The sequence below is a fragment of the Brienomyrus brachyistius genome, chromosome 9 (assembly GCF_023856365.1).
Source record: "Brienomyrus brachyistius isolate T26 chromosome 9, BBRACH_0.4, whole genome shotgun sequence".
Lineage (NCBI taxonomy): Eukaryota > Metazoa > Chordata > Actinopteri > Osteoglossiformes > Mormyridae > Brienomyrus > Brienomyrus brachyistius.
The window spans coordinates 4,963,689-4,987,611 of NC_064541.1; the positions used below are offsets into that span (position 1 = coordinate 4,963,689).

Genomic DNA, 23,923 nt, shown 5'->3' on the forward strand with positions numbered 1-23,923 from the left:
TCTTTCATCCCTCAGCGCGTGACGCAATAAAATTTTGTTGTCAACAACAGCATCGAAGAATGCCTATTTTAATGTGGTATTTCTAAACATCACTAGTACCCAACCAGAGGAGTTGAAAAGATCTATCCGATTGAAAAGATCAGGAGCTAAATCAAGTTTACCTGAGGCTTGACTATTGTTTTTTTTTGGGAAGGAAAACTGGCATCGAGGCTAAAATACTCGGGGCTATAGGCTTAAATTACTTAGGGCTGTAGCCCCCAGTGATTTGACCTAACAACGCCCATGTACCCAACCAATATTTAGTGTTAAGTACCAATTACTAACCACATTACCAAAGTACCTTGATCAGAGCAAATAATGATGATTATTGTAAGACTTTGAGCAACTTCTGAATTTATCCTAAACTGTTTCAGATTTTAATGGTATTTTGTCTACATGCGGTAGAACATATTCAGGTTCTAATTAAGCCGAATGGTCATCATAATCTTGTGGACCACCCTGCTGTATATAAATTTTATTTGTTAAAAAATATCTATTGTGGTTAATCACTGGCTAACAATCTGTACTCGCTTGGCACATGGCTTGAAACTTGTGAACTGTTTATTCCTGGAATTTTCCTTTTTTTCAGGCCATGGCAGACTGTTGATACCCAAAATCATAGATATAGGGCTCCCACTGTACAATGACAACAGTACATTAATCTATGTATTTAAACTAGTTTATGATTAATTATCGGCTACATAGGTCATCAGCAAAAGCGCGCTTCATTGTGCTTAAAATGAAACCCTGGCATAACACAGAAATTAAGAGAGACCTGGGCCATTAGCAAGTCTAGCAAGTAGCCAAGTCTATGACACCATCCTTTGCCCAAAGACATTCTGTACTGGATCCCTGGATCTTTGAGTACGTATCAGTGAATTAATGCTATAACTGCTAAACTTAACATTTATTTTCCCAAACTGTCTTGTACAGCTTGTGCTTGATACCTTCTACATCTGTACCGTGTCCATGACATGATTATGCAGCTCGAAAGTCCAACGTCACCCTGGTGCTCGATGTCCAGCACGATGACCAGAACTCCACTCTTGCCAGCCCCCCGGCCTCCCATCTGTCCCTGAGAATGACACCCTGGGCTGGGCCGTGCTCAGACGCAGAGAATACGGCACAGGAGCCTGGACACCAGCTGAGGCAGTGCGGTTCTCTAATGAGGTGGAGTCCTGTGCACTCCTGCAGGGTGAGGCGCACTGCGATAGTGTTCTGCTGGGGGGTGAATGGGGCATGAAAGTAAACAAAGACAAAATCTTAATCTCGCCAAGGAATAGCATGAGACATGCGTGGAACAGTGACAATTAGTCTATGGTTATTGGAGTTAACTGTTAATATGCTTGGTTACCCTGTAAGACTAATATCACGGCTTGCAAACCATCATCATCCTCATTCTCCAGGTTTAAAATGTTTATTCGATGCTGTCAGTGATCGATTGACTCATTTATTATTTGCCATCAACTGACACACTTAACACTACCCCTCCGCCCCCCCCAGCCCCGCCACAAGCTCCACCCCAGTGGTAAGATCACAAGCCTGGGTCGCGTGTCACCAAAGGTGGGCCTGGAAGCTTGCACTCCTTTTCCAGCACGTTCCTCTGAAGAGCACCACGATATGATATGCATCCGCCCCCCACAGGGCTCCCGCCCCCTCCAGCATACGGCATCCCTGCCAATTACCGGCCTCTGCAGGGAATCTACCTGCCCCCGGCCCGCGCTGAAGGACTAGCTGCCATCCTCTCTGGTTGGGGCCCAGGAGTAATTGAGGGAGCGGCGCTGAAGGCCCTCCCCCCATTCTCAAACCCCCCCCACCTGACTCCACCAGCCTCCATGAAAGGTGCCCCTCTTGGCGGGTGTCGCTATCAAACGCCATCCCGATCAAACAGGTCTGAAACCCCCGCCCTCCTGGCATCCCCCTCTCAGCAGAGGTGGCGGGGGTGGGGAGGGGGGATTAAGATGGCTGTCATCTCGAGCAGGCGTCTGCGGACGGCCGCTGCCAGTCTGGAGCAAGTCGTGATTCCGTGTTGCTAATTAATCGTATGTCGTTCGCAGTGCCCAGCAAAGGACCACTGAGCGGGAGACTGAACAATCAAAACGCAATCAGGGTCATTTATGTAGCCGACACGCCATGCAGGGGAAAGGGCAGCAAACAGATGAGAAGAGGGAGAGAGAGAAAGGAAACACAAGTTAAGAAGCAGCTGAGGAAGATTCTCGTCGCATTTTGTCATGTGCTTTGCCCCTCCTTTCCGGAACAATCTCCTGACAGCTCTAGTTAATTTAGTGTCAGCTCTCAGACTGCCTTTCACACGGAGAGCCGGACTGATCCGGGAACAGAAGCTGCTAAAGCGGGGAAAGAAGCGGTGGGGGGGTGGGTGGGTGGGGGGGGGATTCTGATATGGCAGCCTTGACACCCAGTTTTACAATGATGGTTACCCACAATCCTTTGGTTCCTCCAAGAGAAGCAATTACGATTTCACAAGTTGAAATTAAAATCCCCTGTGGTATGTGGAACAGTAGCGCAGACTGTCAAAGTGATTTCAAGCTGTTTGTCTCCTGTGGGGGTTAAGAATGAAAACAGATTCTTGCAAGAGAAATCTTAAATTTATTTAGGGGTAATTTATCTATTTAGGCATAGGCATTAATGCTGGGGAGTTAGAGGGCCTGGTTTCTCCAAGGGAACAGAAAACAATCCACCTGCAACATCAGAGCGCTAATTCACGCTTCGGAGAGCCCACCTTCCTTCTCCTCCTCCTCCTCTGATTTCAGGTAATTAAAAAAACCCATTTCAAATATGGCTTAATTTTACTAAAGATTGTGGTTTCTGATAATCGCAGGGCATCCGTTTCAGCATAACAGAAGAAAATGTTCGATACTAGTTTCTGTTTTGCTTTTGCCTTGTGATGTCAGCAGCACTAGTATAACCGTGGAGAACTGCTCTAGTTTCTTCCTGCAAATCAGTAATAGGCGAAATAGACCACAGGACTGAGAACTCACTCTTTCGGAAATGTTTCAGGCCACGAAAAGGTGTCGTGGCTTTGAAAGCGTTCGCTTTTAACCAAAAAGGTCAGGCTGAAATCGAACGCAGTGCCTCCCACATTCCCAATTGGACGCTAAACTGACAGCTCCGTATCCCATCTGCCAAGCGACCACCCTGCTTCTCGTCATGGGTGCGAGTCTGTTGCAGGTCAGCTGCTGGCTGCAAGGACACCTGCCCGTCCTGAAGTCCGCTTGCTGAACATGCCACACGTTTCATTTCTATCACTGCAATTTATTACTGTTAGTTTTCTAGTATCATGTGCCTCAGGGCTTCTGCACTGCAAGCCTGGAAGCTGTACAATGACTGTGTTCAGGTGGCCCAACATGCAGCCTGCTTTTATTTGTTGTTGTTTTTTTTACTATTTGCCCCTCTAAAGCAACCGTTCTTACTCTGGCACCTTAAAGAGACAGTTTGACCTCTTGCAGGTCAGTCGTGGCTCCTGGGCAAGTTTGTGGATAATTTAAGTTGCTCTGCGGAGAGGTCAGGTGTCTTTTGGATTCATCAGATATATTCTTACACTCTTTTCCCACAATTTATTTAAAAACATGTGCCCTTAAAATGTATTCTTACAGGAACTGTGGCTTTTAGTGCTATTTGGTCTCATAATTCACCCAGTGCCATTCTCCCGATTTACCGAAATAATTAGATAATTAACCGGAATACTGATGTAATTACGTTTGTGTAAAGGACGTGTGTTTGGACCAGTGCTACTCAAAATGTAGCGTGTGCTGCATCAACTTAAACGTGAAAATATCTTCCAGAAGCTTCTTCGGAAGAGGCGATTTCAGCCTGATGGCTTTGTTTGGGTGTGATGGGTTCAGGGAGGATCTGTCCAGCATTGTAACGCTCTGGTGGGTCAGTGTGCTCACAAAGTCAAATCTGACTGCCTTAAAACAAGTAGCGTTATAAAAGAGGACAATAAACCTTCCATTCCCATGGAAAACAGCAAACCTTCATTCTGTAACCTTTTCTCTGTTGACCCTTTAGAGAGGAAGATTAACATTATTTATACCTTTTTTAATTTCATGCCTTATGCTATGTAGCGCTGCCCCATGGTTAGATTTGCCAAAGCATCCATATAGTTTCAGAATTTTTTCTTTAGTTAGAATCCAGCTTATTTTCCTGGCCGCTGCCTTATTTGTGAAAAGAACTCGGTTCATTCATGAAAAATAAAAATGCTATTGTGTCCATTCACCAGCTCGAGCATCCTGTTTTCCAGTCCTATGACACTTCCACAGCAATGTTTAACCTTATCGCTGAAATATTTTTTAACGTCCTCCCACGCACACTGACTATTAGGGAAAGTCTGCATGTATCCATGGCGATTTGTCCGGCTGACCCCGTGCCGGCGTGTGATGGCCCACGGATGGTGATAGAGAGAGAGAGAGAGAGAGAGAGAGAGAGAGAGGGGCCACGGGCCTCGTGTGGCACCTGCACCCCCCCATCTCCTGCCCTCCTGCCCAGTGTAGAGCGAGCTGACGAAACACCATGAGCTAATTCAGACTTTCTCTGGCTGACGCCCCCCCTCCCCCGATGTGGGGATAATCTCCCTCAGGCCTGTCGCTGGGCTCTTTATCTGAGCTCTGTCTCGAACCTCTGACACTTTTAATCAGGTTAGACATGGGGGATTCACACCATTCTCTACCCCTGTGTACTGTTACAGATATATAAACACACACACACACGCATAGGTTGTTTTTTCCTGCCGGGACATTCTCACACAGATGTTTTTACCGGATGCAGCTCCTGCCCCCCCCCCCCCCCATCTCTCACTGCTCACCTCCATTAATGAGGTGCGGGTCTGTCAGGGAATCGTGTTCATCAGCCGACACTAATACCCCCCATTGCGAGGCTCCGCTAACGGAGTCTGTCAGGGGCCCCTTGGAGGAGTGGCGGATGTACCTGGCTGACGGGAGCTCAATCAGACTGTGGTCACACGACATACAGACCAGGGGGGAGGCTGTATTCTCTTAACAACAATTACAAATGATGGCTCAAAAAGGGGAGGGAACCCCCCCCCCCCCCCACAGCTGAGCTTTGATTTTTGTGGGCCGATGAGGGCTGGCACGGGGGGGCATGCAAGGCATCAAGCCTGCCGAATGGGAACAGGCTCCGGAAACATGCTTCTCACGTTCGAAAAGTCCGTCAGACACTTCAGCTGGCCGAATCCTGCAGCAGTTCCTCTCCACCTTCCTCTCAGATATTTGTTCAGCAGGGGTAATTTGTAATTACTGGATCATTTTATGTATTGCTTATTGATGTCTGACTCATTTGCTGAAGTATGATTATTGATAAAATCCAGTAGAATCTGATGTCTGTTAGAGATGCAGGGGTATTTTGCGCCATCTTTCACACCCGTCTGGCTAAGATTATACTCAGCCCCTCCATCTAGAAATTTCCGTTCCTATAATAAAGAGCCGAGGGTGTATTTGCAGATCTGTGGGCTCGTGACCTCACACAGAAGCCATGTTTTCTGCTGACGATTGAGGTTTTGCGGAGCAGCGGGACTTTCAGCCGAATGAAGTCACCTTCTTGGCTGACTCGCTACCCTTCCTCTTTTTTTAATGTACCGTACGGGTTTCTGGAACCTTCTCCTCAAGTCCCCGAGGCCCTTCGGTAATGAAAGCATCAGAACGGTGCGGGAAGCTCATCCATCAACGCCGCAGTCGGGTGCAACGGCCTGGCCATGGGTCACTCCGGCCTCTGTGAGCTTCCGGCTGCGACTCGGATGGGGTCCATGTGACCACGCCATCGTCGGATGGACCGTGTGGTCGACCCCTCTCACATTCACGAATTATCACGGTCATTTAGCTCAAACAGCTGTCCGAATACGAGCGGATCAGCGACAGTGGTGTGTGGTTCAGTGCTCTAGGATGCTGTGTGTGTGATTGAAAACTGCAATTTGCAAACTGAAATCCCAGGGTTGACAGTGTGATGTCGTTATTGGGCCCTTTAGCGGGGCCCTTAAGCTCCAGTCACTCCAGGGGCCGGCAGATCCTGTTTTCCTCAAAAATGTGTCACTTTGCATAAAAGTGTCTGTTAGTTCAGTGTGCCTTGCAATTTTCATGACCCCTAACGTTTGCATGTTCCGTTCACAAAATGGAAATGGTTAAACATATGAAATCGTCAACTGATCCACAGGTACCCCCACCCCCACATTTGACCAGTCCATGACGTTCTTTGTACGACCAGGCTTTGAACCCAAAATCTACCAGTTATTTTGTCACTGGAGTTAGTGGATGGATACACACTGATTCTGTTTCAAGGCTGCAACATCATGTTGGACTTTCTTGTTTCTAACTGGGGTCTCCTGTGAGCTACAGCTGAGACTGACTCCCCAGTATACATGAGTTCATATACTCGGGCTGGGGGGGGGGGGGGGGGGGTCAACCTGCTTTTTGTGCTGTTTACCCCCCCCCCCCCCATGCCCCCATGCAGGCTCTGTTGTGGTCTACATCCCGCTGAGTCACTGACCTCACCCAACCCCGGTCTTCAGGACTCCTGTCATAGCACCCTGCCCCCCCCCCCCACCTCTCAGGGGGCTGGTGAGTTAACAGCGCCTCCTGCAGGACTGATTGATTTTACACCGTGTTTCTCTTGCCCATTCCTCTGCTTTCTCCGCTCTCCTTCATCCATCATCCAAATTGACGGATGCGACCAAACCCCCCCCCCCCCCCCAAAATACGGTCTCAAATTACCCGCCATCGCAGGAGGCAGTCGGCACGGCGACAGGCTGCCCAGAGACGGCCCATGCGACCGTCTCTCTCTTTTTTTCTCTCACTCTATCTCTCTCTCTAATTAAAAAAGGTGACTTGTGGACACCCGCGAATCGGAGGGTGGCAGGACCTCGCCCTGGCGCAGCCTCCCATCTCAGATCAGCCGCCGAGCGACCACCTGCTTCCCGCTGTCGCTCCGCAGAGGCGGGGGGGGGGAGAGTCATTGCCGCCGTATTGCATCACTCCACAATAACAAGATGAGATGTCGGTCTCCGACAGACTAATGGGTTTTGCACGCTGTCAAAGACGGTGGAAATACCCCCCCCCCCCAAAATCACCCTCAGACTTGTTCCTGCCTGGTGCTGAAGCTGCATCACCATGTTAACACCACCCCCCCCATCCCACATGCTTCATGTTATTAGCATGTTTGTGTTGTCCTCCCCCTGTACTTCAACCTATCTTTTTTTAACCCCAAATTACCTGATCCTTTAAACAATTCCAATTAAAGGGAGAGGGAGGGAGGCAGCCGATTGGATAGACCAGCCAAGGAAGGCGGGCCTAACTTGGCTGGTTATGGGTCTTCAGAGGGTCGGGAATTCGCCGTGCGGGCAGTGCCAACACGAAGCAACTGGTATCTTGGCAATTGGGCTGCATCATAGTAATATCCACAAACAGCGCTCAGACAGACGCGGTGCCTTCATTATCGGAACGCTTTTGTTTCTTTTTGGTAAAATAATCATTACATTTTCAGTTTCGCCACCATGAACACAGATGCACATCTGTCTCTCTTATGAAGAGAAGCCATTTTGGTTGAATTGGGTTGATGTAATAGATGGTAATTGGTGTGGGTGTCGGGAGATTAAAGCCTTTTCCCCCCTGAAAACGTAGCCGTGCCCCCTCGCTAATCCCCCGCCGTCTCGCCGTATGCCTGGGCCCTGAGCCCGCCGTGCCACAGTCAGTCACGGCGGCCTCTGTTGCTGCCACGTTACGACATCCCCGGCGTTCTCAAACAGGCCACACCGACTTGCGCTAATCGCTTGGAAACGGTCATTAGTCATGTCATCATCGCTTGATGAAACATTAGAGAAGACATGGGATCGTGGAGGAAAGAAATGAAAATATATCTGAAAAGCACAAATGTCAAAACAGAAATGTCAAATTTGAGAGAGAAACTGAAAAATGGGGACGGTTTTCCCCCCACAACTCTGAATTGTACTCATTTTTACCCAAGTATGAAATATAATAGATATGAAGTAATGTACTCCGCTTGGAGGGAAAGATCACTTGGGTGTGATTTTCCAGGTACGTTTTGAAATTTTCTTTCCTGATGTATCTCTTATCCTCGGGATGGACGTAGATCCCTCAGAGTGACAGCATGTGAGCCAGGGAGGCTGGCAGGCTGGGGAGGAACAAGTTAGCCTCTCCGCATGAACGGAGGGCCCCCACGGGCCTCGTCTGTCACTTCCCCGGTAAAAACCTGGCCTCCGTGCTGCAGTGCACCCTGGGAGCAGCGGCTCCCCACTTACCCGCGAGCAGCACAAGCGATTTCATCAAAGGAGCATGATTTCATCAGCGCTGACTTCGGAGGAGTTTAGCTAGCGTGCAGAACGCGGCTGCCTTTCTGTGAAATGTCGTGCAGATGTTCCTGAATTTGAGGTTTGAAGAAGATACATCTGATAAGACACCTGAGAGCATTATGGTGAGTAAACATTAATACATGAATTTTTCATCCCAATTCCCAGTTCCTCAGGCTCTAGAATCCATGTTTACGGAGGAAACTGGTTCTAAGATGACCTACAACACAAAATATTTCTTGATGAGAGCATTTGGGACCAGCCTGTCACATGGTCCCTTGATGCTCATATCCAAGCCCTCCTCCCATTTCATTAAGCTGCAATCCAGGCATCTTTACGTGTGTAGAGGTAGTGTGATTCAAGCCTGCTATCAACCTGTGTTCTCCTCTGTGACCCAAACCACCGGTTATTGTGAATGTGTCACGTCATCTCCAGGCTGAATCCCAGGGGCTTGTCAAGGAATTAGGAACCTGATCAATAGACCTGTTTATGGAGTCTCCATTGATCCTAACGATAGGGCTGATAAATGTGTGTATTTGTTTATTGCTGTGACTGATTGTTCTCCCTTTTCTGATTTTGATTTGTTGATTTCGGATTAGGTGTAGTGGGGGTGCAGTTGTAGACATAGTTGCCACACCTCTGGGACCAGGGTTTGAGTATCTATATGGCTCTGTGTGTGGAATTTGCATGCTCTCCCTGCGTCATCGTGGGGTTTCCTCCAGGTACTCCGGTTTCCCCCAGGCTGAGGTGAACCAGAGTTATGAAATCTTCAGTAGATGTACGCGTGGGAGTGAATGGTATGTGAGGGTGTGGGTAGTGCCACATTCTGGGTTGTTTCCTGCTTTGTGCCTGTAGCTTCTGAGATAGGCTCTGGACCCCCCCCCCGCAACCCTGAATTGGACAAGTAGGTTCAGAAGATGGATGGATGGTTTATGTACAGTCTCAGTGCCTGAAAACAGAATATGGTGTCTCACTGCTGTTCTGTGTGTGGCGTTTGCATGTTCTCCTCAAGGCAGCTGCTCTAGTGATCCCCCACAGTCCAAAGACTAATTGGCGTCTCTAAATCAGCAATTGTGTTTGAGAATGTGAACTGTATGATGGACTGGCATTCCTGCTGGGGTGTGTGCCCTACCACCTCCACAAGGTCCATTCCCAATCACCCAGCCAGCATGCGTGGACAGTGTAGAAAAGCAGCTGCCCAAGTTCCCTAAGAGATACTTTCCTGGCAGGACAAGACACGTGCTTTCAGTTGCTGGGACCGGTTTCAGCCCCAACACAGCGTGATCTTTCCAGGACCCAGCGCTGAAACCTGATGCATCTCACCCAGGCCTCCTACGCCTTCGGCACGCTGCCTCCTTCTGCCTCAGAGACCACTTCAGAGAGACCAGGTTCCATGTCGAGTGAAGGATTCACCCGACGCAGCTACCTCATAGCGGTGGGTAATGGTTTCTCAGATTGGCCATGACACCATCCTCCTCTTTTCATTCGTGCCCCAGCTCAGAGAATGTGCTTCCTCTGTCTCGGAGATGCTGGCGTTGCCGTGGCGATCATTCGTCGTGGGCTGCCAGTAAGCACTGATGGTGGTTCCGTTTAATTTGACAAACGTTTACGCTGAGCTTTCGGTAACATGAGCTGGGCTGTTTGACGTAGCTGCTGGGCTCAGTGAACTATGATGACAATAACCATTCTGTTGATGGTTTTATATAACACAAAGTCTTTATGTACTCTTACCGTTTATTGTATTAAATAATGAAGCACCTCAGTTCTCCATTTTTGCAGCAGTACTCGCTAAACACCTAGAACATTCCATGGATGAACCAAAGACCTGAGGAAGATGTCCCCATAAGAGAAGCTCTGTAAACAGCACCTGTCCCTAATTTTCGAGGGATGAAGGCACAGTGTTTCTTCGTCAAGGGTTGAGACAAAGTAAAATTTATTAAAGACAATATGCTGATCTCGATTACTATTCTCACAGTTTTCAAAACCGTTTCATTACGTTACTGGCTAACCAGCTGACCGATCTCAGAAGATGTTCAGCTCAGAAACTGCCCTTTTCCCCTATTACTGCCCTGTTTGCTGTAAGTCCAAGTTCATCTCTTTCTGACTTGTATGTGTATAGCAGCTGCTGTAGAGCAGCTACTAAATCCTTAATGTGGTCATAACTGATTACTGTGGCAACCCTGATCAGCTCGGGCAGAGAAACTTCTGACAGACACTTTTTGCTGTTATTGATGCTGCTGTTGTTTTTCTTTTAGAGTCCAGCACCTGGCTGTTGAATAGTGGGCCACATAATCAACCCCCCCTCCCGGAAGACGCGCTGCTCTGTATCAGCTGCCAAGCTTTAACGCGGTACGCAGTGTGTAATGAGGCCCAGTGTGTTGGAAGCTGTTCTGGATGAACGCGTACACTTCTCTGTTGATGCCACTTGGGACTCCGTGTTGTGGTATGTAGGATGCCCCCCCCCCCCCCGCCACCCCCATGGGGATGTGCACCGCGCACTGCGTCTGCTTGCGAGTTCCCCTTTCAGCCGCGTCCTCTGTGCCACCAGCTGCCACTCCGGCCGAGCATAAAGGACACATTATTCATGACCGTCTCCATCTTCGTCAGCCGCAGACGTGCTCACTGTGTTTGCCAGGCTGAAAGGTGCCCTTTTTCCACTTGGTTATTGTCATTTTTCCTGGTAATTGTTAAGTTATCCTTTGCTATTGTTTGCTGTTGAATGCTGCTGTTTGCCTAGCCGCTAGCCTGCTTGTAGCGGCAACACGCAATGGTGAATCTGACCTGCTACCGTAGGCCATGTAGTAACCTGGCACTCTCCCACCGTTACTACCCCAAGACATATTCCCTAAAATCCCCACAGTGGCTATAAGGTGTATGAATATAGTGCTGGCTTGAATGATTTGACTAGCTAGCAAAAAATTCTCCCCTTAATGTAGCTTAATGAATTTCCTGGCGGAAAAAAAAAAATGTACTGAAAAGAAATGTAGAAGCAATATTCATGACGTTAACTGGCAGCAAGTACTTATCAAGAGAGAAATATACATGTCAATTGAAAAATGTCTCCTTTCACACAAAATAATTATATTACACTCGAGTGGTGCATGTTTATTTATGTAAACACCAGTGCACTGAAATGTTAGAAGGGTGTGTGTGTCTTTATAGCTCTGTTTTCCTGGCACTTTAATACCCTCTCCAAGCGCCTGTACGCGATTTTCCATTATGTAAAAGCTTGTCTCTCAGACGCGCGCTTGTCGAGTTCATTCAGAGTGCTGTGCACCCCCACCTCCCACCCTCCCTCCTCGGCCACAGTACAGTGAGTCGAATCGTTTATAACAGTTCAGCTGAGGCCCATAAAAGCGGAGCCGTGTCGCCCTGCTACAGCCAGGACCAGGCCCACGGGGAAGCCACGCGGCAAAGGCTCAATTAAGCGCCATTACGCGGATTGTCTGCCACTGTGGGATGTATGTGCCGGTTTCAGCGTTTTGGAGAAAGGCGCAAAAAGCGGAAATAAAGACCCCCGAGTGGCCCTTTGTCTGCTTCCTAGGGGCTCCGTCTATTGTTTTAGCAGGAAGTAAGCCGAAGATTTGTTTGTGGGTCTTCTTGAAGCCACAGAAAAGCGTGTCTTGCCAGAATTGCCTGGGAAAGAGTGGCTGATGAGAAAGCTGAAGGAAGAGAGGGCCACGCTAGGTTACCCCGTCGGCCCGCTCGGGGAAGTGGCGATCCACGCTAATCGTTTTCTGAAGGAGGTTATTTGTAATTTGAACAATAATGTAATCCGGCTTCCCCGTCTTGTAAACAATGTCCAGAGGGAGTGTGTGCATAAATTGATTTGCTTAATATGGTTGGATGAAACAATAAACTCTGTGCGAAAGTGGCCTCGGTGATTGTAATCTACATTTTTATTCATGTCCCTACATCTAGCTCGCTATAATGAACATTTGAACACAACAAATGAGTTTCGTGTCATTTCATTTATTTTTTTGAGCATTTTTAGCAAGTTATCTGTCGCATCTGTTTAATTATTCAGGAGAGTGCTCTGATTAGCTAGGAATGTAATTATATAAATTATTTATATACAATTTAAATATAATTATTTAGACATCACCCTGTTGCTGACTGGGTTGTCCTGGTTGTTTTTGAGAATGACCAGACCAGATTTTATTTATCGCTATGGGCTGTATGCTATACACTGGCTGTCAAATAGAATGAGAGCAAAAATTAAATGTTATAAACCACCCATGAAGAGCTGCCCAGCACCAGATAATCCCATAATGGGAACCTCGTGAAGGATTGCTGCCTTACAGTTGTTACCCATGTTTGGGGCCTGATTTATTACACACGGACACCAGTCTCGCATTTGCAGTGTGTGACAGGAGCAGGTGTGCAGTTTTATAATGGCACATTGTGTGGTTTCGTGTTAGGGCAAAGACCCGAGTCTCTTACAGCCTGTATACCCCGGGTTTACTATAGAATTCAGACACTGGGCTCCTTTTATATATACAATGGGTGTACGCCCTGAATGGATCATATATACAGCAGTTTATTAAAAGCCAGTGTGTAGGCGGGTCAGGTGACCTGGCTCATGTGACCCGCTGATTCATTCCACCTGTCCCTTGTTTTGAGCTGAGTGTATAAATCGATGTGCTCTGTTCTTTCTCTTTCCCGTAAACCCCAGCAGGTCTGGACGCCAATCCTGGATTCTGTTATGCTTTATTTATTTTCCCTCCAAAACATATACCTGACCTGTGTTTTTTTTTCTCCCCTGTTTCTGGCACACAGGAATGGCTTTTGTTTCGCGTCCTGCAGAGGTGGAAAGTTCAGGTCCAGAAAGTACAAATCCAGACCAAGATTTTGTTTCAACCAACTACTTGAATCTAGAGTAACAGTCACAGAGTACTCAACTGGTTGGTTGAAACAAAATCTTGGTCTGGATTTGTACTTTCTGGACCTGAATTTTCCACCTCTGCTATCCAGGCCATCCCATCTCTGCTGGCTCCCTGCAAAGCTTGAAAGCAGAAACCCGTCCCCAAAAATGCTTTAATGTGTCACCCCTCGCACTGAGGTCTCTATTAATCTTTTAAAGCATCCCAGGGTACATCAGATTGAAGCTCACAGAAGGAGATGCAGTGTATTTAACTCACCTTCCAGGGAAGGATACTTTGTGTGGGAAACAGTCCGCTCTTGCATTTATTTATTTAGTAAACACTTTATCCATTGCAACATATAGGTTTAAGAAACCAGGGTCAGACAGTCCCTTGGGGGTTAAAGGCCTGGTGCAAGAGCTATTTGGTGAAACCACTACGGTGACCTGGAAATTGAGCAGATGACCCTCTGATCACAGGCACCTGCTAAGCTGTGCACCATCTTGCTTGTGGAGTGAACCTTTGGTCAGGGTGTCCTAGACAAAATGCTTTACCAGTTACCCTGTAAAATACTGCATCGAGACAACTGTCTGTATGCCAGAATACCTGGATGTTGACGAGTAAATTAATTCATTCCTAAAAACACTTAAAGATCACCTGGTCGTGTCTCGTGTAAAATGCTGGAGCCTGAGGATTCATGTTATTCGTTAGACCTGTGAGTTTCACAGCAGACTCTGAATGTGAGACCCAGAGGCCGATGGATACAGACTGGCCTCTTATCTTCGATCACGGATTTTTGTCATCGATTCTCCATAAAATGTTGACTTAAAATGAGTCAAATGATTTGCTGACCTTTGCCGGTTCCTGGTACCGTGGGGAAATACAGGCGGGAATTACGCAGAGAATTATTCTACCTTGACATTTGAGGCCAGATCCTGGTTTAGCATACTGGAGCTAGGATGCCGAGAAAATGTCACATTTTTATTTACTTGGGGAATACTGCAATTAAATGTGACTTTGATGGCACATGGGCCCTCTGTGTGTACTCTCTGACACCGCAAAGTAACTGTCCTCTCTTCCTCTCTGACATTTGCAGTTAAACTAATACTTGTAGGCGTCCACCATAATCTTTTGGTAACCAGTTCGGAGTTACATCCTCATTATGAAAGATTTTTGTTACCCCCCCTTTCTAAAAATGAGCTTTACGTTTACAGAATAAAGGATGGTGGAATGTCAAGAAGAAGCTGCAGTTCCAGAGCGTGGTCTTCAGACATGGCCTAGTCCAACATAAAGAAAGCCTATGGCTAATTCTTTCAATTATTGATCACATTAAATAAAAAACAGTTTTTGAAGCAGAATTAGGTCCAAGTACTTTCTACCTCTGCCGTCCAGGCTGTGTTTATTCAGGAAAATCAAGGAAAATAACCATTATCAGCTGAGGTAAGCTACATTTTTACCAGAACCCTGCTCAGCACAGCACAAGTTAAAGACTTCTGTGTATTCTGGGTAAGTTATAGGCCTCTGTGTGTCCTGGGTAAGTTAAAGGCCTCTGTGTATCCTGGGTAAGTTACAGCCCTCTGTGTGTCCTGGGTAAGTTACAGGCCTCTGTGTGTCCTGGGTAAGTTACAGGCCTCTGTGTGTCCTGGGTAAGTTACAGGCCTCTGTGTATCCTGGGTAAGTTACAGGCCTCTGTCTGTCCTGGGTAAGTTACAGGCCTCTGTGTATCCTGGGTAAGTCATAGGTCTCTGTCTGTCCTGGGTAAGTCATAGGCCTCTGTGTATCCTGGGTAAGTTAAAGGCCTCTGTGTATCATGGGTAAGTTAAAGGCCTCTGTGTATCCTGGGTAAGTTAAAGGCCTCTGTGTATCCTGGGTAAGTTAAAGGCCTCTGTGTATCCTGGGTAAGTTAAAGGCCTCTGTGTATCCTGGGTAAGTTAAAGGCCTCTGTGTATCCTGGGTAAGTTAAAGGCCTCTGTGTATCCTGGGTAAGTTAAAGGCCTCTGTGTGTCCTTGGTAAGCTAAATATGCTCTGTGTATCCTGGTGCCTTATATACTGCAGCCTTTCCTGCAGTGGTATTTTTTGTAGTGGCTTTTTAAATCGCATCTTGTAGAATGATGTTTACAAGACAATCAATGATCTTCACGAGGCCGTGAGTTTTAATGGGGTCAGAGGCGGACTGAGCCGTACATCTGTTTTTCTTGAGGCAAATTAGACATACGGCATGATGGATGGCATTTGTTTACGCGGTATTTATGTGTATTTAAATTGACTGATGGAACATTTCAGGATTGAGCAGGAATGCTGTCTCGCAAACGTGCTGCTGCATGTAATTAGCGTAATTACAGCACTTTCGCAAATGTTTACTGTATCAGAGTTCAGCGGATTCTGTTATGAATGTTTATCATGCTGGATTTGCATGTGAAGTTGAGTGTTCCCCTTCTGTTCTAGCTGTCATGTCTGTTGAGCTGTCACCTTTGTGGTTTAAAACTTGGTGACACTTATTCCAAGCCCCCCCCCCCCCCCCCACCATATCCACTTGCCAATTCAGAATGTCAAGTGCTCCCCCTCTTCACGGCATCGTCATGGTGATAATCCAGCCCTGTGGTTTTTTGCAATGAAGATGGAGCTGGAGATGCAGGTGCTGATGTGGCCGTAGATGAGAAAGACTCACTGGTGTCACACCATTCACATGTCATAAACCGTTGACATACAAGTCATCAGAATTCAGCTTAAAAATACTACTATTCCAGTTTTATCATCGATTGGGCAGAACACATATGCTCTATGCACCCAAAGGCGTGTGGTTATAGGTTATCTATCCATCCATCCATCTTTAGATCTTATCTTGCTTAGGCTTGTATGGTGACTTATCCTAGGCAACATAGGGCATGAGGCTGGGGTACACCCTGGACGGGATACCAGCGTTGTGGTGAATCCATCCATCCAGCCATCCTTTTAATAGCCACTTCTCCTGGTCAGGGGTGCTTGGAGCCTATTCCAGGCAGTATCGGGCACACAGCTAACAACACCATAAAAGGATGCCAGTCTTTACAGAGAATGTTCAGCAAAAAAAAAGACAACCACTGTAAATGCACCGGCATCCTCTTTCTCCCCTGTCATTTTAAGGGTGGTAATCTCCCAGTGAATTACAGCTCCAAGACCAGGCCATTAGCATAACTGCGCCAGCTGAAGCAGGCTGGAGCTTCAATCTGAGCAGCTTTAGTGCTCCTTGCATTAGCTGAGCAGAGTCTGCTTATTGTTCCAGCTCAGTAATTGGACATTAGTTGCTTTATCTAATTCATCTTGTCACTTATTAAACAGGTAAATGTGTAACACGAGGAATGCTAGTCCAAAATGTGAGATAGAGGTGCCATAATTGTGTATTTAAATTAGAAAAGTTATAACATGATGCAGGTACTTTACACAATCACATTAACGCTTCTCAGGGAAAACACCGTGCAGAGGGGTGGAAGATATGCTGGCTGCCATGGAGACTCTGCGCGTCTCCCCAGGGTTCCTCTGAAAGTGGTCCTGAGAGCGGCTCTCTGCTCTGGCTCTTCTTGATCGCCCATGTTGCTCTCAGATTCCTTTTCAGACACTGGCCAGGGAAACACACACCAGCCTGGAGGTGTCATTCGTAATGCTTATGCAAATTACAAAAAAAAAATCCTGTATAACTCACAAAGCACATCTTTCTTTTTAGAAAGGGTATTCTTCCACGCACATTTTGGTAGATATGAAAATAACACTATTAGACTACAGGGTTGCAGGTTCGAATCCCCTCCCCGCCCTCTATATGTAAGTCGGCATGGTCTCACTGTATTAAACGGTTTTATATGTATTGTATTATATTCTGGCTTCCACTGGCTGTTAGAAAGCTCATGGTTAGACATGACCCTGTGTATTTATTAATTTGTAATGTTCCATTTTATATTTGCTGTATTCCTGAAGATTGAAACCATTAACTGAATACAAACAATTGTTACAAATGTGATGTACACTATGTAGACAAAAGTATTCAGACAACTGGCCATTGCACCTACAGGAACTTTTATAACATCCCATTCGAAATCCATAGGCATCATTATGGAGTTGGTCCCCCCTCTGCAGTTATATCAATTACCACTGTTCTGGGAAGGCTTTCCATACGATTTTGGGGTGTGTCTGTAGGAATTCCTGCCCAATCATCCAGAAGAGCATTTGTGAGGTCAGGCACATGTTGGATGTGAAGGCCTGGCTTGCAGTCTCTATATTAGATCACCCCAAAGGTGTTGGACGGCATTGAGGTCAGGGCTCTGTAGTTCTTCCATACCACACTCACCCAACCATCCCTTTATTGACTGTGCTTTGTGCACTGGGGCACAGTCATGCTGGAACAGAATTGTCCAAAATGTCTTGGTCTGCTGAAGCATTAAGAGTTCTCTTCACCGGAACTAAGGAGTCTAGCCCAACCCCTGAAAAACAACCCCATACCATTATCCCTCCTCCACCAAACTTTATAGTTGGCACAATTCAGTCAGGCAGGTAACGTTCTCCTGGCATCTGCCAAACCCAGACTCATCAGTCCATCAGACTGCCAGACAGAGAAGTGTGATTAGTCACTCCACAGAACATGTCTCCTCTTTACACCACCCCATCCTTGGCCTTATGCTTGGTGATGTGAGGCTTGCATGCAGCTTCTCAGCCATGGAAGCCCATTCCATGAAGCTCCTGGCACACAGTCTTTGTGCTGGAGTTCATGCCAGAGGAAGTTTGGAACTCTGCAGTTGCTGAATCCACAGAGCACTGGCAACTTTTACACACTATTCGCCTCAGCACTTGGTGACCCCGCTCTGTTACTTACATGGTCTTCTACTTCATGGCTGGGTTTCTGTTGTTCCTAAATGCTTCCCCAGCAATACCACTTTCATTTGACCGTGGAATATCTAGCAGGGAATAAATTTCACAAACTTACTTAGTGCAGAGGTGGCATCCTGTGACAGTACCGCACTTGAATTCAGTGTGCCCTTCAGAACACATTCATTCACAAATGTCTGTATCCCTGACTGCATGGCTGGGTGTTTGTCTAAATGAAACACCTGAATTCAGTGGTTAAAGAAGTATGTTCCAAAACTTTTGTCCATATAGTGTATATATCATGTTCCATGTGTGATGTATCCCAGACTTGGGATACACCCTGCACACTGATGGATGGATGGATGGATGGATGGATGGGAGCACTAACTGGAGATGTCTTAAACATTTTCTCATTTTACGAGAAAATGAGAGTTCATTTTCGACCTACCACATTTCTACATTTCTCCCAGACAACAAGGATTTTTTGTCAAATATTTCTGCTTCTCAGAAGCTATACATTAAAGAAAATGCTGTGTTTGCAATGAAATTCCCAACAAGTTATAGATATTCACGGAGCTTGTTCTACAAGCATGTCGTAGGCATGAAAATGGCCCCCCTTTAATTAATATATCATTCTTCATTTTGGCTGAGATCAAAGTCGCTGGCAACGGGATGTGGCATCTGGTTCACAGAGTGCCCATCCCTATCTATGTGTTTGGGGTGGCATGATCTGTGACTCAATGACAGCTCAGTTATGGGTTCGAGACTCGGCTCCGTGTTGCTGTCATGGCGCCATTAACCGGCTCTGAATGTGCCGTGAAAGCAGGCGTCAGTGTGAGGGGCCTCGAGATCAGCATGCCCATAATGGCAAAATCAGCCCCTTAAAGCACATTCTAATTGCGCTCTGCATGGGGTAAACAGTTATTACATCTTGACATGCAAGGATTTCATACTTCCTGGATGAGAAGGGTGAAGACGATCCGTCATTCCTTAGTGGCTCAGCTGCTTCCAGGGAAGCGCCTCCGCTTCAAGACAATCCTTTAATGTTTCCCTCTTTTCCTCATATTTTTATTTATCTACTCGCAGCCCATCCATACCCATCCCCATGGATCGGTTTCCCTTCAAATTTATTTTTGAATAATTTACAAATGGAACCAAAATGCGTATTTTTAGTTTGGCGCGCTTTAAACAGAATGGTTAATGATCGCCGATGGGGCGAAGGCGTTAATCCCGCTCGCGCGCGGGACCTTTCAGATCTTGCTGGCACCCATGGCACCCTTGGTGAGGGAGTCTCTCGCTCACCTCTGGGTACTGCCGCCATTCCCACCAGCCCCCATTAGCCTGGATTCCCCGCTTCCCTTCCCTTCCCTCCCATCGCCGTGCGCCTCTCACTCCTTGAAGTAAGACGTGTCCCCCGTGGCCAGTCCTGGGCCGCCTGCTCTTTTCTGCGGAAAGACTTCGCTCGAGTTTTATCGCTTGTGGGTGTCGTGACTTTTTAAATCTTTTTGGCAGCCCATGCTCGCCCCGCCCCCCCCTTTGCTGTTTCTGAACTTTTCCGAGGCTGGGGGTCTCTAATTTATAACAATAACTCCACTGTAGTCATGATCTGTTTCATTTCTTTGTTGCTGTGAGTAGTTTGCATCACAGCCAACGAGCAACAAACTGTCAGAGTAACACAAAGAGCCTCCTCCTCCAGATTACAAATGTCAACGAATATTACTATTAATCTTTCACATTTAATCATTTACTGTCCAGAAATATTACAGAAATTTGAAACGGTGAAGCTGCAGCGTAATGAAGACCTAAAGTGCTTAGAGATGTGTAGTTTAGCTACTTAGAAATTCTGCTCAGATTAATACATCCCATCTCCTCTTCCCACGCTTCTTCCTGGCAGGGGTCAAGCTGGTCAGACTAGACCTCTCTCTCTCTCTCTTTCCCTCTCTCTCTCTCTTTCCATGTGTGCAGGTTTGAAAACATTAAAACCACCTCAGCTGGTTCCCCTGGATTTGAAGGAGCATCAGATCTATTTCAAGGTCTCTCCAAATCTCAAACCTTCCCATGCTGCCATGGACAATGAGGCCACTAACCCTGCAGAGAAACCTCATTTCCCCACTTCTCCTCGTGACCTGGTTCTTCCAGTTGTTACCCGCTGATAATGACTGTAGGTGAGAATAGGGGAACATATTGACCCGTAAACCATGAGCTTCATCTGATGACTTAACTCCCACTTCACCACCTGGGACTACTGGACTGATCCGTCTTCATGACGAACTGCAGGTGCTAATTACTAATCACGAGTGAGGCCAAAACCAGGACTAAACCAGTACCTGAAGACGTGGGGGTAGGGTCAGGCAATGTGCTTTTGCAGGGGGAGACTTTGTGATAGTTATTAGCTGGGAAGCAGGAGGAATCAACCTGGCGAGATCCCAGAATCCCCTCCCGTTATGGCCAGGGTGCGAGCTTAAGATCAACCAGCCTACTGTGTTAAACTCTTCTGTATCCTCATACAACACTTAATATGTCCTCATAATGCATGCAATCAAAGGTGCAGGTGGAGTCTAGCAATTTCCCTCTATAGTAATTTGCTTTTAAATCGCACCTATCCCCAAGTGAACAGCTAATGTAAGCCGAAAGCTTCAGGTCCACGATGATAGTCTGAGCTGGACCTCCAGCCACCATCCCCTCATCATCTCGCACTGCCTGGAACACCTAAGCCAGCCCATGCGAAAGCCCTGCTATCTCCAGCTTAAGTAGATATGGCCGCCAATACCACATGATCCAGGGTATTCTGTGGTCCAGGTGGCTCAGCCTGTTTGTAATGAGCTCTTACTCAGTTGCTATGTTTGTAGCCTACAGCATTTTAAGTGTCAACCCCATTGACAAGCTGAATGGGCAGCTCTCATTAGCCACTCCTGGAAGCCACATGGAAGGGAGTTAGTGTTACCGTGGTGCTTTAGTGGCAAGGAGTGTAAATGGTTGCAGAGAACGCCATATTTATTTGAAGTTAATAGTTTATGAAGATTTTTTTTTGGACTAATGTACTGAGCTATGGCAAAATCCATCCAACTTCTAACCCCTTCTGGTTTCAGATGCACTGGGGAGCCTTGAACTTATCCTGCAGAGCTCAGGGCAGGAGATAATTGTACTAATGCCTGCATGGTTTTAAAGTGAATTAAAACTTAATTCCCTCCGGAGGGGAGAGGAATTGGCAGATAACTCAACTATTAGCTTTATGATTGAACCGTAAGTAACATCATTTAAGCAAATGCAAAACCTATACCACAGTTTCCATTAATCTATTTGTCTTATATTCTAACGAGAGGAGTATCAATAAACATGATTATTTTTTATCTCTGGTTTATTCTCCTCCATGTGCATCGTAGGAAATTGTGTTTAAGCCGAGGGGACGTTTCTCATAAGCTTAAGACGAGAGATGCCTGTCAGCAGCAGAGCAGGTCAAAGGGTGAGAAGGTAGCAGGGAGAGTGCAGGATTTAACAAGTTTCTCCTTGTACCAAGGAAGCCTCACTTGAGCTGGAACTTGACGCCTACGCTTTTAGGTGGCGGCTCCGACCAAGAGCAGCTATGACCAGCCCCACCTTCAACTGGTCTGGTCCCCCTTCTGCAGGTAGGGTCCTCAGTGGCTGCCTATGCCTAGATCCAGAGCTTGTAACATGGCTGTGATCAGTGATGTATCCGTGCATCAGTTTGACACCATCAGCTTAGAGGACTGGAGGCCAATCACAGTATATTGGTATTTTCTGCACCCGTGTTTTCCCCCTTAAAGCGTGTGTCTGAGGATCATTTCCGACGTTTTTCAAGCCGATATTTCCCGCTTTACGTTTGAGGCTGACACCCGCTGACATATCATCGATGGAACATCATGTGTAACTGGTGCATTTGGTGGGCCGACCGCTTTCGACCGGAGCTAATCTCCAAGCCAGGGTCCTCAGAGAAGTGCGACGCCACACATAAGCCTGTTTGTTTTCACCCCAGCATGTGGCACAAAACCATGCAGCCTCTCCGCTTCCCCTGCAGGCCTCAGCCCGTCTCACCTTCGCTGGGGCACCCTGGGTCAATCCTTCACTGACTCATTCACCCACTATTCCTCGTCAGCTGCATACTTCCTAAGGCTCGGGACCAGCACACTCTAATTGTACAATCAGGTTAAGCTATTTAATGCATAAAAATCCTCTGGAAAAACATAATTGAAAAGCCAGACGGCATGCTGGGATAATTTCATATCTACCTTTTCCCCCAAAGCTAGTTTTCAGTCTATGCTTATTCATAAGGGACGGCTCTATACACTATAGTTTAACACATTCATAGCTGTTCCTGGATAAACAAAAGTAAATCACCTCCCTGCCCCCCATTTCAATGGAGGCCCATTAGCATTAAAAGCAGCCAGAGAATTGCCCCGTCCCGTGTGATTGTGGAGTGTGGGCGTACAGTTCCCACTTTAACTCCCGGCACATGAACACCATCTCCAGATGTTGCCCAACCTGAGCAGCGCCTTCCCATGTAACCCGTGTATCTAAGCTCTTCTTTTTGATCGCATTCCTTGTCGGATTCTTGGACGTATTATCCCATCCCGCTGTCTGTGGCTTTAGACAAAGATGTCTGCTAAACAAATAAACGTAAATAGAAACTTGCCTATTCCTCCGCCCGCCCACCTCAGACACATTTGAGGGCTCTTGTGGGAAGGATCCACGTTGCTGTGACGCAAGACGCTTGTAAGATGCCTCCTGCCCACCTTACAAGTGGCGTCCTCCATAGCTAGCAGAATGGGATCTTTCCCAACGTTGCCCCGTAAGGTTTGTGTTCAGTAAACTGACGAATGATCCTACAGCTGTTGAGGTGAATGTTGCACTAACCTGGGGCCATTCATCTCTCGTGCCGAGACGCCATCAGCACCCACAGGGCCATGTAGTGCGTGCCTGACTCACTCCTGGCAGCATTTCACCCAATCTCCACGTTTCGGTCTGTCCGTTTGGTTGGCTTTTTATGGTTTACTTACTACGTTCTGAAGCAGAATCATAACAACACTAAAAGACTGGGCAATTAAGCATGTCTTTAAGAAAAAAAGTCCACCTAGATCACATGGACTGGGCTGTGACAATGATGGGCGTTTTAGCAGAAGTGTGCTGTATGGTTCCATGTGCCGTTAGCTTAGCTTAGCACAGCAATGGTCTGACCTCTTCATGCAGCTGTGGTGTGACCAGGGCTGATGCTGACCTCGCCTGTGATAAGTCACCATTGGCTAGGTCTCATCCTCCGTTCTCAGCTGGTAATTTCATCGTTTGTGGGGGCGGTACACCTTAAATGGTCTCCAAAAGCTTCAAGGTCCTCACACAGCGCGGCACCGCGAGTGTCCAGGGTGGCATTGGGTTGAGTTCCATTCCCTTCAGGTATTTTAATATTCTTAATATAATTCACGGTGTTTGAAGTCAGTCTGACACCTTCAGCTGGTCTGATCCCCCCCCCCGGCAGACTGGCTCTAGTGAACACCATGTGAATGGGCTCATCTCACGTTTCACACTGTCGCGTTATTTTGAGAAAATGAGTAAACAACTGAATATGAAAGAGCCATTGTGTAAAACAATGGAGATATTGAAGCCTCTGCTTGTCAACAATTATTAACCATTTTATTAAGGTAAAGCAGAGAAAAGATTACTTCTTACACATTTTTCCATAACAGCTAGTCCAGTAGAGGGTTACAGTGAGCCTGGAGCCCATTCCATGAAGGAGAGGTCATTGGATGCCCTGGACCATTGCCGGGCTCCGTTCACTTTCTTTCATGTTCTTGGACTGTAGGATGACCCTGGAGTAAGATAAGAGCGCTTAGAGTATTTACAAGT

General features: G+C 46.9%; 1 long non-coding RNA gene across 1 annotated transcript in view; it reads right to left on the bottom strand.

Moving 5' to 3' along the window:
* Window positions 1-23,723: 23,723 nt before the first annotated feature.
* The window catches only part of LOC125748368 (uncharacterized), a 29,005-nt gene continuing 28,805 nt past the window's right edge, over window positions 23,724-23,923 (bottom strand). The window contains exon 4 of the long non-coding RNA XR_007399526.1: window positions 23,724-23,886. This is a non-coding gene — a long non-coding RNA (uncharacterized LOC125748368). The remainder of the gene's footprint in view (window positions 23,887-23,923) is intronic.